This window comes from Trifolium pratense, linkage group LG3 (assembly GCF_020283565.1).
Source record: "Trifolium pratense cultivar HEN17-A07 linkage group LG3, ARS_RC_1.1, whole genome shotgun sequence".
NCBI lineage: Eukaryota > Viridiplantae > Streptophyta > Magnoliopsida > Fabales > Fabaceae > Trifolium > Trifolium pratense.
Window position 1 is genome coordinate 32,665,735 of NC_060061.1, and position 11,948 is coordinate 32,677,682.

Here is an 11,948-nt window from a genome sequence, read left to right on the forward strand (position 1 = left end):
TTTTGTTACTGGCAGCAATGAGTATTGTACAAGGAAATTTTTTATTGTCCTCTTCGTGTGACCAAAAGATGATATTAATGGATGAGGAACTTTGGTTTATGATTGAAAAGAGGGCCCAGGAAATAATATGTATAGTTCAACCTAATGTTGTTTCTGAGGCGAACAGAAAGAAGATTATTGATTTTGTTCAGAGGCAGATTGGAGGTTACAATGGGGGAGAGGTTTGAATTTTTTGATTCAATTTTCATACTTGCAACATTTGATTGTAAAAGAGGTTTATGTATTAATTTTTTTTTTTTTTAATCAACTTGCTTTCTTTCCTACCTCCTACGGAATTAGTTGGGTGTTTTTTTTTTAGTGTGTTTTATTTTTGTTAAGAATGTCACATTACATGAGGTATGACCTAAAAGAGTGTTTATAAGTGAGATACCCCTCACCTTACAAATTAGTTTTGCAAACATTAGAGTCGATCCAAGATCCATGGGCATCCGTTATCGGGTTACCTGGGTCATGTTCATGATGTAAAATCTTGGGTTTGAGGCATGGGTGCTAAGAGTTCCACATTGGAAATGGATTCCCTGTAGACAAATAGTGACTACAGGGTGATTTCAGTCATCCGATATGTTATATAGTTTTTACTTATTTTCTGAGTTATTAACCTGCACCATATGATCTCAATCGTAAAGTCTACAACACTCTGACTACATGACTGCATGATTCCCTGACTGCAGAGAATTCAAATCTGCTCTGTCCCACATTAGATGAAATGAGATTTGGATCTCTCCCATTTTTCCTCATATTTTTTCTTCTTTTGCTTAATCTGATGGTTGATATATGAAGGAAAAGAGATAATCAACCATTGAATTAAGCAAAACAAGATAAAATATAGGGAAAATTGGAGAGAATCCAAATCCGATGAAATGTGACCTGAAAAATGCATCCCTAATCTCACAAGCTGTTATTGTAAGGATGAATTTAACTCAATATAAAAACCTAATAGTTTCCTTCACACCATGAATTTCCTCGTACCTTGACCCGATAATAAAACTTTTTGTTCCAGTTCATATGATGATACTTCGTAGTATTGGAAGCATGCCACAAAATATTGTCCCTTGCCGATGTCAAACCTTAAGCCCCCACCACTTCCCTCCCCATACATTGGAAAGGTGTAAAACTTTATAATGTTTACATAGCACACATGGTTTTTAATTTTGTGTCCTAATAACTAAGTTAGAAATTAGAAACGCTTGAATTAAATGTTATTGAGGTGAATTTCACAATTAGTTGTTTTCTCTGATGAACATATGATATGTTGATTTTAAAAAGCACTTGCTTCCATTCCAAATTTATTGATGTTTTGTACCTTATAATTTCAAAACCTGGTCTGGTTGGTTCAAAAGAGTAGAAGGGGAGGGGAGTGATTTTTATAGAGGGGAGGGGATAGAAGGGGAGGGGAGGGAAAAAATTTAATTGCAGATGTGTTTGGTTCAAAAGAGGGAAGGGGAGGGGGAGGAGAGAGATTTTAATTGAAAATATGTTTGGTTCACGAGGGGATGAGAGTGATGATATAATTAAATTACTTTTTTATCCTTATAATTTATAAGAGTCTCATAATTTTAAAATTATTCACTTTATAAATATTTAAATATAAGAACTCAATAGACTCGAAACTCCACAAATGTAATTATTTGTTGATGTTAATTTTTTTTTATCTTGATGGTTGATTGAATCTAATAAATAATTTATAAAAATTAAACTGCACACAAAAATTTAAAATTTAATCTTATAAAAAAAAATTTATATATATACCTTTAACGTAATAGGCAAAGGCAAAAAATTATATAAAACAAATTAATCACATGCAACAAAATATAAACGTAGGCAAAACAATTATATAATAAAATTGTATATTCGATGCAACAGGTTGAAAATTGTGTGGAAATAATAAATATCAACGAATCAAAAAAAAATTGAAAATAAATTATATATGTCTGTGTGAGTGAATAATAATTAACGTAAGCAAAAACCTAAACAAATTGGTTTCATTATGTATATTACCATTACAGTGGTGTCATTAAATAAATGAACGTTTTATTGTTTGTGCCCTAACTACAGGCGTTCGTGTTTGGATCAGTCCCACTGAAAACCTATCTTCCAGATGGAGATATTGACTTGACAGTTCTCAGTCATGAAAGTGTAGAGGAGGATATGCCACAGGCAGTCTGCAATCTGATAGGAAGTGGAGAGAACCTTGAATATGAAGTAAAGGACATACAGCACGTTCGCGCGCAGGTTTAGAAACTAAATTTCCATTTAAGCTGCTATACTTATTGAATTCTGATTTATAACAATCTTGGCCTGTTAGATCGATACCAAGATACCGGTGTTTAATGTTTTTAAGAAAATTGATATCTCTCAAATTTATAAGACTTCCTTTTTTATGTTTGGATGTTGGAATACAGGTTCAGGTTGTGAAATGCACGGTGAAAAATATAGCAGTTGATATCTCTTTCAATCAGATGGGTGGACTCTATGCCCTGCGCTTTCTCGAGCAGGTAAATCTTACTTTTGCTAATTAATATTTATAACTAGTTCATGTTCTCTTATGAGTTCAATATACCATGTGCTTAAAATCTATAAGCTTAAATTCCATTTTTATATTCTTTTCCCCGTGCATGCTCATATTCAGGCTTTGCTAATACTATTTCGTTTAAAAAAAAATATCTTAGGTTGATGAACTTGTCGGGAAAAACCATATCTTCAAACGCAGTATAATCTTAGTCAAAGCTTGGTGCTATTATGAGAGCCGAATTCTTGGTGCCTACCACGGCCTGCTCTCAACATATGCAGTTGAAATATTAGTTTTGTATATTATCAATTGTTTTCATTCAACATTGCGCGGTCCTCTAGAGGTGAGTTAAGTCTTCCTTTAATATTTTTTTAACCTATTCAGCATTCATCATTGCGCGGTACATAGAGAATAAAACCACTGAACTGCTGCTACTAGCAGGTGCTGTACAGATTTTTGGACTACTACAGCACATTTGATTGGGAGAAGAATTATGTCACGATAGATGGTCCACAAGCCTTATCCTCCCTTCCCGAAATTGTCGGTAAGTATTACTGGGGCTGCATAAGCAATTGGATATATTAATGACTTTATGGGATTGTTTATTATCAATCTTCAGTTGTTGATACCAACTTGCTTATTGCAGAGAAACCAGAATGTGATCGAGGTGGATTGTTGCTCAGTAAAGAGCTTCTTAAAAATTATAGGGATATGTGCTCGGTTCCAAAAGCATCTGAAACTTTTCCCCGTGAATTTTCCATCAAGTTCATGAACATTTTGGATCCTCTAAAATATGACAACAATCTAGGCCGCAGTGTCAACAGAGGTAATTTTGCCCATTAAGCCATGAATTGATTACAGTGAATATTTTTATTTGTATTCATTGCTTGTAAGCCAACTTCATACTTTAGTGTGAAAACATCTTTAAGCTCACTACATTGTTGCATTCTAACGACAAATGCATCACGGCTTCCTCCAGTATCATTCATTAAAAAAATACACAAACATATTTGCTAACCATGTATTTGGCGTGAAGTATCCACTGACGTTGCCAATGGCAAATCTCAGTCGGGGAACCTGGTTGGGAACCTTTAGTGAGATCTCCCCTCCCAACCACGTTTTTTTTTCATCTTCAAGTTTCAGACAATCAAACCCGTGACCTTGCTTAAAGGATCCGATTCTAGTTCCACTCGGACCAAACATTTTATATTTGACATATGCTCCTCTGATGACTTCAATTTTCTATGTATGATACTAAAATATCAAAGATTAGTGTTGTATACCAATTTGAAATTTGTAATGGTTACATTTTTCAAAAGCATACTTCATTTACACTTACTTATCAACCTTTTTACCATCTTCCTGCAGGCAATTTATATCGAATTAAATTCGCTCTTAAGTTAGGTGCTCGAAAGCTTAAGGAGATCCTTAAACTTCCAGGACAAAGCATTGGTGGAGCACTTGAGGTATTTTTCATGAATACCTTGAATAGAAATGGGAAAGGACTAAGGGCAGATATTGATGTTCCTGTTCCTGCATTTGGTACTGGAAAATCTGAAGAGCCTGTCCTTGTTGGTGATTGTGACGGCTACTATGGTGGCTTAGAGTATGTTCAGTTGTATCGTAACCATGCCATGCCGCTCGTTGCACATCCGAGTTCCCCATCAACACCGTTTGATTCTGTTGCACATTCGAGTTCCCCATTAATACAATTTGATGGTGTTGCACATTCGAGTTCCCCATTTATACAATTTGATGGTGTTGCACATTCGAGTTACTCGTCAATAGCATTTGATGATGTTGCATATTCCAGTTCCCCATTGATACCATTTGATGATGTTGCACATTCGAGTTTCTCATCAATACCTTATGATGCTGATTTTCTTGCGCTACAATACTGGTATATGTATTATTATAGAAGTGCTAACATATATGCCCAGTCACATGCATTCTCTCCACCAAATGCTCCTCCTCCTCCTCCTCCTCCACCACCACCAACTTTTGGCCTTGAAGACATAGGGAAGTCGCGAGGAACAGGCACATACATACCTGACCTGGTAAATTGATATTGTTTTCAAACTTTATTTATATTATATTATGATAACTCATTATATCATCCTCAAAATGTTTGTATGTTTCTGACTCAGACTCAAAGTACCTACTGGAATGCCCGCGCAAGAGGTTTCAAGCCAAGGAGATTCAGTCATGGGAATAATGGTCATGGGAATGATCAAAATAATAATAATAATGAATCGCCCAAATCATCCGAGAGAAAGAAAATAGAAGAGGTTCTTCCTGAGACTAATATGGATGATAATAATAATAATAATAATAATAATAACTCCGAGTCTTTTGAGCTCTCAAATGAAGATTTTCCTATTCTCGAAACCATTGGCAACACCAGCTCCTCAACATTTAAAAAATCTGAGCAGGACCATAATTCGGCACCGCTGATAGATCTGAGCTTGGGAACAAAGGATCAGAAAGGGGATTCTAGTGTTTCATACTCTCAAGGCGCTGCACCAGTTGTTCCTAAGACTAATATGGATGATAATAATTATAGTAATAATTCCAAGTCTTTCGAGCTCTCCAATGAATATTTTCCTATTCTCCAAAGCATTGGCAACACCAGCTTCTCATCATCAAAAAAATCTAAGCAAGACCAGAATTCGGCATCGCTGACAGAACTGAGCTTGGGAACAAAGGATCAGAAAAGGGGTTCTAGTGTTTCATCCTCTCAAGGCGCTGCACCAGTTGTTCCAAAGACTAACATGGTAGATAATAATAATAATAATTTCAAGTCTTTTGAGCTCTCAAATGAATATTTTCCTATTCTTCAAAGCATTGGCAACACCAGCTTCTTGACATCCAAAAAATCTGAGCAGCACCAGAATTCGGCATCGCTGACAGAACTGCGCTTGGAAACAAAGGTTCAGAAAGGGGATTCCAGTGTTTCATCCTCTCAAGGCGCTGCAGTAGTTGTTCCAAGTCTTGCTGTGGAGGCGAAAGGGAAATGTACTCGGATCAAAGAGAAGATGAATTAGGCGTTTTGTAGAATATCGAGGATAACATCTTGTGTGTTGCTTTTTACTGCAGGTTCTTTTCTGACTATACCAACTTGAAGACATTAGTCAATTCATCCTTTCTATTTCAGATGTTGATTTTGGAAGAAACTATAATTGGTTGCTTGTGATAAGATATAGACTTGATGGAACTTGCTCTCTTCTTTCTGTAGAATGAGTTGATCCTTTCTGTTGGAACTTGGACAAGGACAATGATGTTGTTGTACATTATGTTGTACTGTATCCTTTCTTATAATATTTGTCTTTTACAAGACAGTAAGTTATGTTGTATTGTATGTGATACAATAATGTTGACATTTCACCCTCAGACTTCTGTATCTTTGACAAAAAGTCTGTCTTCAATGACAAAAACTTGTTTTTGGTTGCAATGTTGTATGTTGTTATGAATTATGATACCTTTGTTCTTTCAATGGTGGTTTTTCAATGCTTGAATTGTATGCATTATATCTATACTCCTTATATTATGTCAAGTTTTGTAGTTGTTTGTGGCATGAACCTTTGATGAAAACATTTTTTCAGTGCATTTGTTTGTGGCATGAAATCCATCTCTAGTTAGTGCTATTGTTACTTTTGTTATTAAAATCGTTGGTGTCATGCATGATTTTGCCATATAATTGTTTAGGGACTAAATTATCCTTTTTGTTCTCTTAACTTGATTTTAAGTTTCACTTCTTCCCTTTAAATTATGAATTTTGAATATTTTGATCCCTTAAATTATAAATATTAAGATATTTTGGTCTCTAATAGGAGGATTAAATTGTCTAAATTTTATAACTTAAAGGATCAAAGTGTTCATCATTCATAACTTAAGGGATCAAAATGAAACGAAAAAAACTTAAAAGATTAATTATTTATATTGTGATCAAACTTTCACTCTATTTATGACAATTCAAACTATGGTCTTTATTCAGCTAAGCAATGGTTTGGCTCTAACTCCTCAGATGGGGTTCGTTTCTCTATCTATCTATTTTTTCTTTCGAATGATTTTTATTTCTTTCTTAAATAGAAAAGTTAGGGTCTCCTGAGCTTAGCTCCGTTGGTATGGACCTCGCACAATATGTGCAGGAGCCCGGGTTCGAACCCGAGGCACTCTTATTCACCTTTAAGATGGATTTTCTAACCACTAGGCTACTTGAATTGACAAAAAAAAAAGTTAGGAAGATGATTTATATAACATGATGATTGTGTAGATGGAACAGCTGGAACTTCTTTGCATGCAATCATAGAATTTCAAAACTATACTTAAAAGGATGCAATGATTAATTTGAAAAACAGTGTCTTTTGGTTTAGTCTTAGAATCTTTTGTGAACAAGAGTGAATTATAGACATTGTTTCATACCAACATTGCAGAATATTTTTCAAGGGTTGCTTTTCTACATCAAATAGTATGAGTTTCTCTATTGAGAGACTATAAGGTAGAAAAACACATCCAAGTATATAATTTTTTCTTTTCTCTAGTGCACGAGAGTAGTTGATGGAACTTTATTCTGTAGAATATCATTGATTGATATGCTCGATATGAATGTGCAATTCATATCCCGGTTTTCAAAGTATCCTGAAAGGGATTCACCGGTTTATCCCATTTGCATCCGGTTTGTATAAACTGGTGGAGGGCGAATTGAACCTAAAGCTTAGTGTGATACACACTTTGGAATTTATGTGCAACATTCACCATATTCAAATTCATCTTATTCTTGTTCAAGTTATTTGCAACAAATCCCCAATACAAGGTCTAACAATCTTTAGGTTTGATTTGTGATTTTATGTATTATTCATAAATGGCTGCCATTTTGTTGGAAGAGATGAAAACTGCTGCTTAGTTATTTGTTAGATCTATATTAAATTTTTGGTGAAAGGTACATTAGTTATTATGATATTTTTGCTCTTCTAAATTCATGTATGGTATCAATATATGCATGATGTTTTATGAGAATTAAGATATGGTTTTAGATATGCATGATTTAGAAAATATTCATGTAAGTGAATTTGGTAAGTACTATGAATATACTTGGATTATGATGGATGCATGCTTATGTATATATGCTGGTTTAATTTAATACAAATTAGTATACATATTGTCATGAATTTAAGCAAACTATGTATGCAACTATATATGATCCTAGTGTATCATTCGTGAGATGAGATGATTTGTATATTTATCTTATCCCATTCTGTGTTATTGTCGTTACTTGTTGCATATGTATTTTTATATTTATCTTATCTTACCTATTCAAATAAAGGTTAGATGAGTAAGGTTTCTAATTCTTATGTCTCTCTGCAGACTCACTTAGATGAGTCCAGGGGTAGGAAAGTTTAATTTTCTGGAATAGATGGTTTTGCAGTCAGGTAATCTATTCATGGTGGATCCAACATTAAAAAGGCCTAAAGTGAATTCTAAAATGAAGTAAAAAATAGTAGTTTGAATTTTTTAAGAATTGCGAAGTTGTTGTCTCATTTTACAATTTGTTTTCTCAAAGGCCTTTGTGTTTTTCTCTGAGGTCTTTTCATACCATAAACTAATGAACTTATGACTCATAAGAGACTTTTTTCCTTAATATTTTTTTTTTCTTTTCGGAAGCCTAAAGCCCTTGCTTGAGTTATTACCCTTATGCCGACCCTAAATCAATTATGTCTTTTGTGTGTATTCTCGGGTTCATTGTAGTCACAATACATGTTGGATTTTATTTTATGGATGAATATTAATCAACGACTAGAACTTCGACCCGTGTGGTGCACGGGTCTAATTAGCCTAATATGTAATAAAAAAAATTGTAATATTAAAATGTATTTTAAAAAAACTTTATTGTAAGCAAAGAATCCGGGTTTGATTCCCACGGTAGACAAATTTTTTATTTTTTATAATTTAAAACTGCAATAAAAAGAGAGGGAAAATGAGCGGAAAAAAAATTAGGTTTAGAGTTAGCGTATCGGAATAAGCTTAGAATATACTAGAACATCAACCCGTGCGGTGCACGAGTCTGATTACCTATAATATATATATATATATATATATATATATATATATATATATATATATATATATATATATATATATATATATATATATAATGATTAAATAAGATATGATAATTCCAATAATGTAAGGTATATGAAAAAAGTTGAGTAACATTAAACGATAGTTCAACAATAATTTTGGATAAATATTCATTCAAAGAAAATTATGTTATATTACGAAAGACTTCCTTATAGATCACATTCGAAGTCTTAGTCGTATCTTCACCGTCGTCATCGATGATCAATATTTTTAATCCTTTTCTAAAAGTAACTATTGAAATTGCAACATACAACTGACAATGTGAAAATACTGGCGACGGAAGATATATCCCAACATGCTTTAAAAATTGTCTCTGACTCTTATTAATAGTCATCGCAAAAGAAATCATTATAGGAAATTGTCTCCGTTGAAATTTAAAAGGAATTCTCACATCAGATGGTGTCAGAGAAAATCTAGGTATGAAAACCTGATCACCAATATTACTTCATGAAATAATTTTTCCTTCAAGAGCATGTTTTCCCAATCGCATAATAAGTCTTGTTCCTTTGCATAATCCTAATTTTTGATTCAAATTCCTTAATAGCATAACTGGAACTCCAACTTTAAGTCTCAACTTGTGATTTGGAAGTCCCGAGGTAGAAATCGTGTTCAAAAATTCGGGAGTATGAACATCATCCACTGTTTGATCGTCTACATTTTGTGTGAGTGGAGTATCATAACTCAAATATGTTTTTTCTTCACCAGGAATTAAATCCAACATATAATCATTTATTTTGTCGACTATTAAATTTTTAGGAGCTAGTATAGCTCTATTTTGGAAATACATTATATCGTTCATGTTTTGTAAAAGTTGGGGATAGGTGCTTTCAACGATAAAAGCAAGAGGATCACCTGAATTTGGAATCAATAAATCTGATGGAATGTCAAGTTCTAAATCATCGTCGTTGTCATCTTCAATTTCTCCATCGCCAACACCCAAAACCCATTCAGAAAACAATCGTCTTTGTTCAACGTCTGCACTCGAAGCACCACCGAGAAGCCTCATGTTGTTACTCAATGTTAAAACTTCACAAAAATTCCAAAGAACCGAAGAATTAATAGTAGCATGAACAACTTCTGGCCATGTACCATTTGGTATTATTGGTAGAATTTGTCTAAAATCTTCGCCAAAAACAACAACTTTTCCACCGAAGGAAATGTGTTTATTTTTTTCATCAACTGACTTGAGAACATATTTTAAAGTTCGATCAACAGCTTCGAAATAGTGTTTGTGCATCATTGGTGCTTCATCCCATATAATGAGCTTTGCTTTTTGTATTAATAGCGTCAAAGGACTTTTAGGAACTATGGTACATGTTGAAAACTCATCAACATTTAGAGGAATACAAAACATTGAATGTGTTGTTCTACCGCCAGGTATAAGCAATGCAGCGATCCCACTTGAGGCAACTGTTAAAACTATCTCACCTTTTGAGCGTAATGCTTAGAAGAATACAAAACCTTGAATGTGTTGTTCTACCGCCAGGTATAAGCAATGCAACGATCCCACTTGAGGCAACTGTTAAAACTATCTCACCTTTTGAGCGTAATGCGGCTGACATGGCCCTCCAGATAAATGTCTTCCATGTACCGCCATAACCATAAAGAAAAAACACACCAGGTTTGTTTTCGTTAACTCTTGTCATGATTGTGTCATATACTTTACGTTGCTCTGAAGTCATAGTTGACATCAATCTAACATGTTCCTCAACTAATGATTGTCTGTTATAATTCAATTCGTCGTGTATTAAACTATTTTGTATATCAGGAACTAATGATGTGTCTGCTCAAGGCATTAGAGGATAATCTTTTAAACTCTTCACACAACTACGTAACATCATCTCAATATCTGCTAATGCATATTGTATCAATTGATCATCGGTTAATATTAAATCTGCATTGTTAAAATCAAAATAATGAATGTGATTTGACATGACTATGGTTGTGTTTGGTTGTATAGCAAAAAAAAATTTGATTTAGCAGAATTGAGTTTGATAATAACTTTCCAAAACACACATGATAATAACTTTCCAAATATCACATGATAATTATTCTCTAAATTTATGATCCGGTAGAAAAAAAAATCATTGATCAGGAAAGAAAATAAAAATATTTCGTGATGAATAATATAGTCAACAATAATTTTGGTATGATTTGCGTCAAAAAATAATTTTGATATGATATACTTTTAAAATTGATGGTGTTTATCAATTATTGCACATAATTTTAATCACAATTGGTATACTTGCCATAGTGGTTGGAAATATTGGCTTGCACTAAAAGGTTGCGGGTTTGAATCTTAGTCAAGACAAAATTGTATTATTTTTTAATAAAAATTGCAAGATAAAATGGAGGAAAAACATGGAAAACAAATTAGAGTTTAGGGTTTGCTTGTGTATACAAGCTTATAATATAAAAGATAAGAAAAGATTATAAATGCAATTAATATTAAGTTAACATATTAGGATGACAAAATTACACTGCAGGTCCTTTATATTATTTTTTTGTAACACTTTGGTCCTTTTATTTTATTTTTTGTAACATTTTGATCATTTATCTTTTGTAGCACTTTGGTCCTTTATCTTTTTTATGTTTTAGCCTTTTTTTTGTATCACTTTGGTCCTTATCTTATTTATTTATAAAAAATAAAGGACCTAAATGTTACAAATAAAAAATAATAAAGGACCATAGTGTTACAAAAAAAAAAGATAAAGGACCAAAATGTTACAAAAAAAGATAAACGACCAAAGTGATACAAAAAAAAAAGATAAAAGACATGCAGTGTAATTTTGTCTATTAGGGTTAGCTTATCGGAATAAGCTTAGAATATAAGAGATAAGAGAAGATTATAAATGCATTTAATATTAGGTTAACATATTAGGATTTTTAACTTTAATCACAATTGAAGCACACACTCTAGTGGTTGAAAAACTTTATTGTAGGCAAAGGATCCGGGTTCGAGAAGCCACTAGGTTTGGTCTAGTGGTGAGGGGTTTGGGTACTATGTTATAGGTCATGGGTTCGATTCCCACTCATTGTAAACAAAAAAAAAGGATGCGGGTTCGATTCTCACTGTAGACAAATTAATTTTTTTATATAAAACTGCAATAAAAAGAGAGGGAAAATGATTAGGTCATGGTTAGCTTATCTGAATAAGATTTAAAATAATAAATGATGAGTGATATTCAACGATTAAAATAATAAAATGATGGAACCCACTTGGGGTTGGTCTAGTGATGTT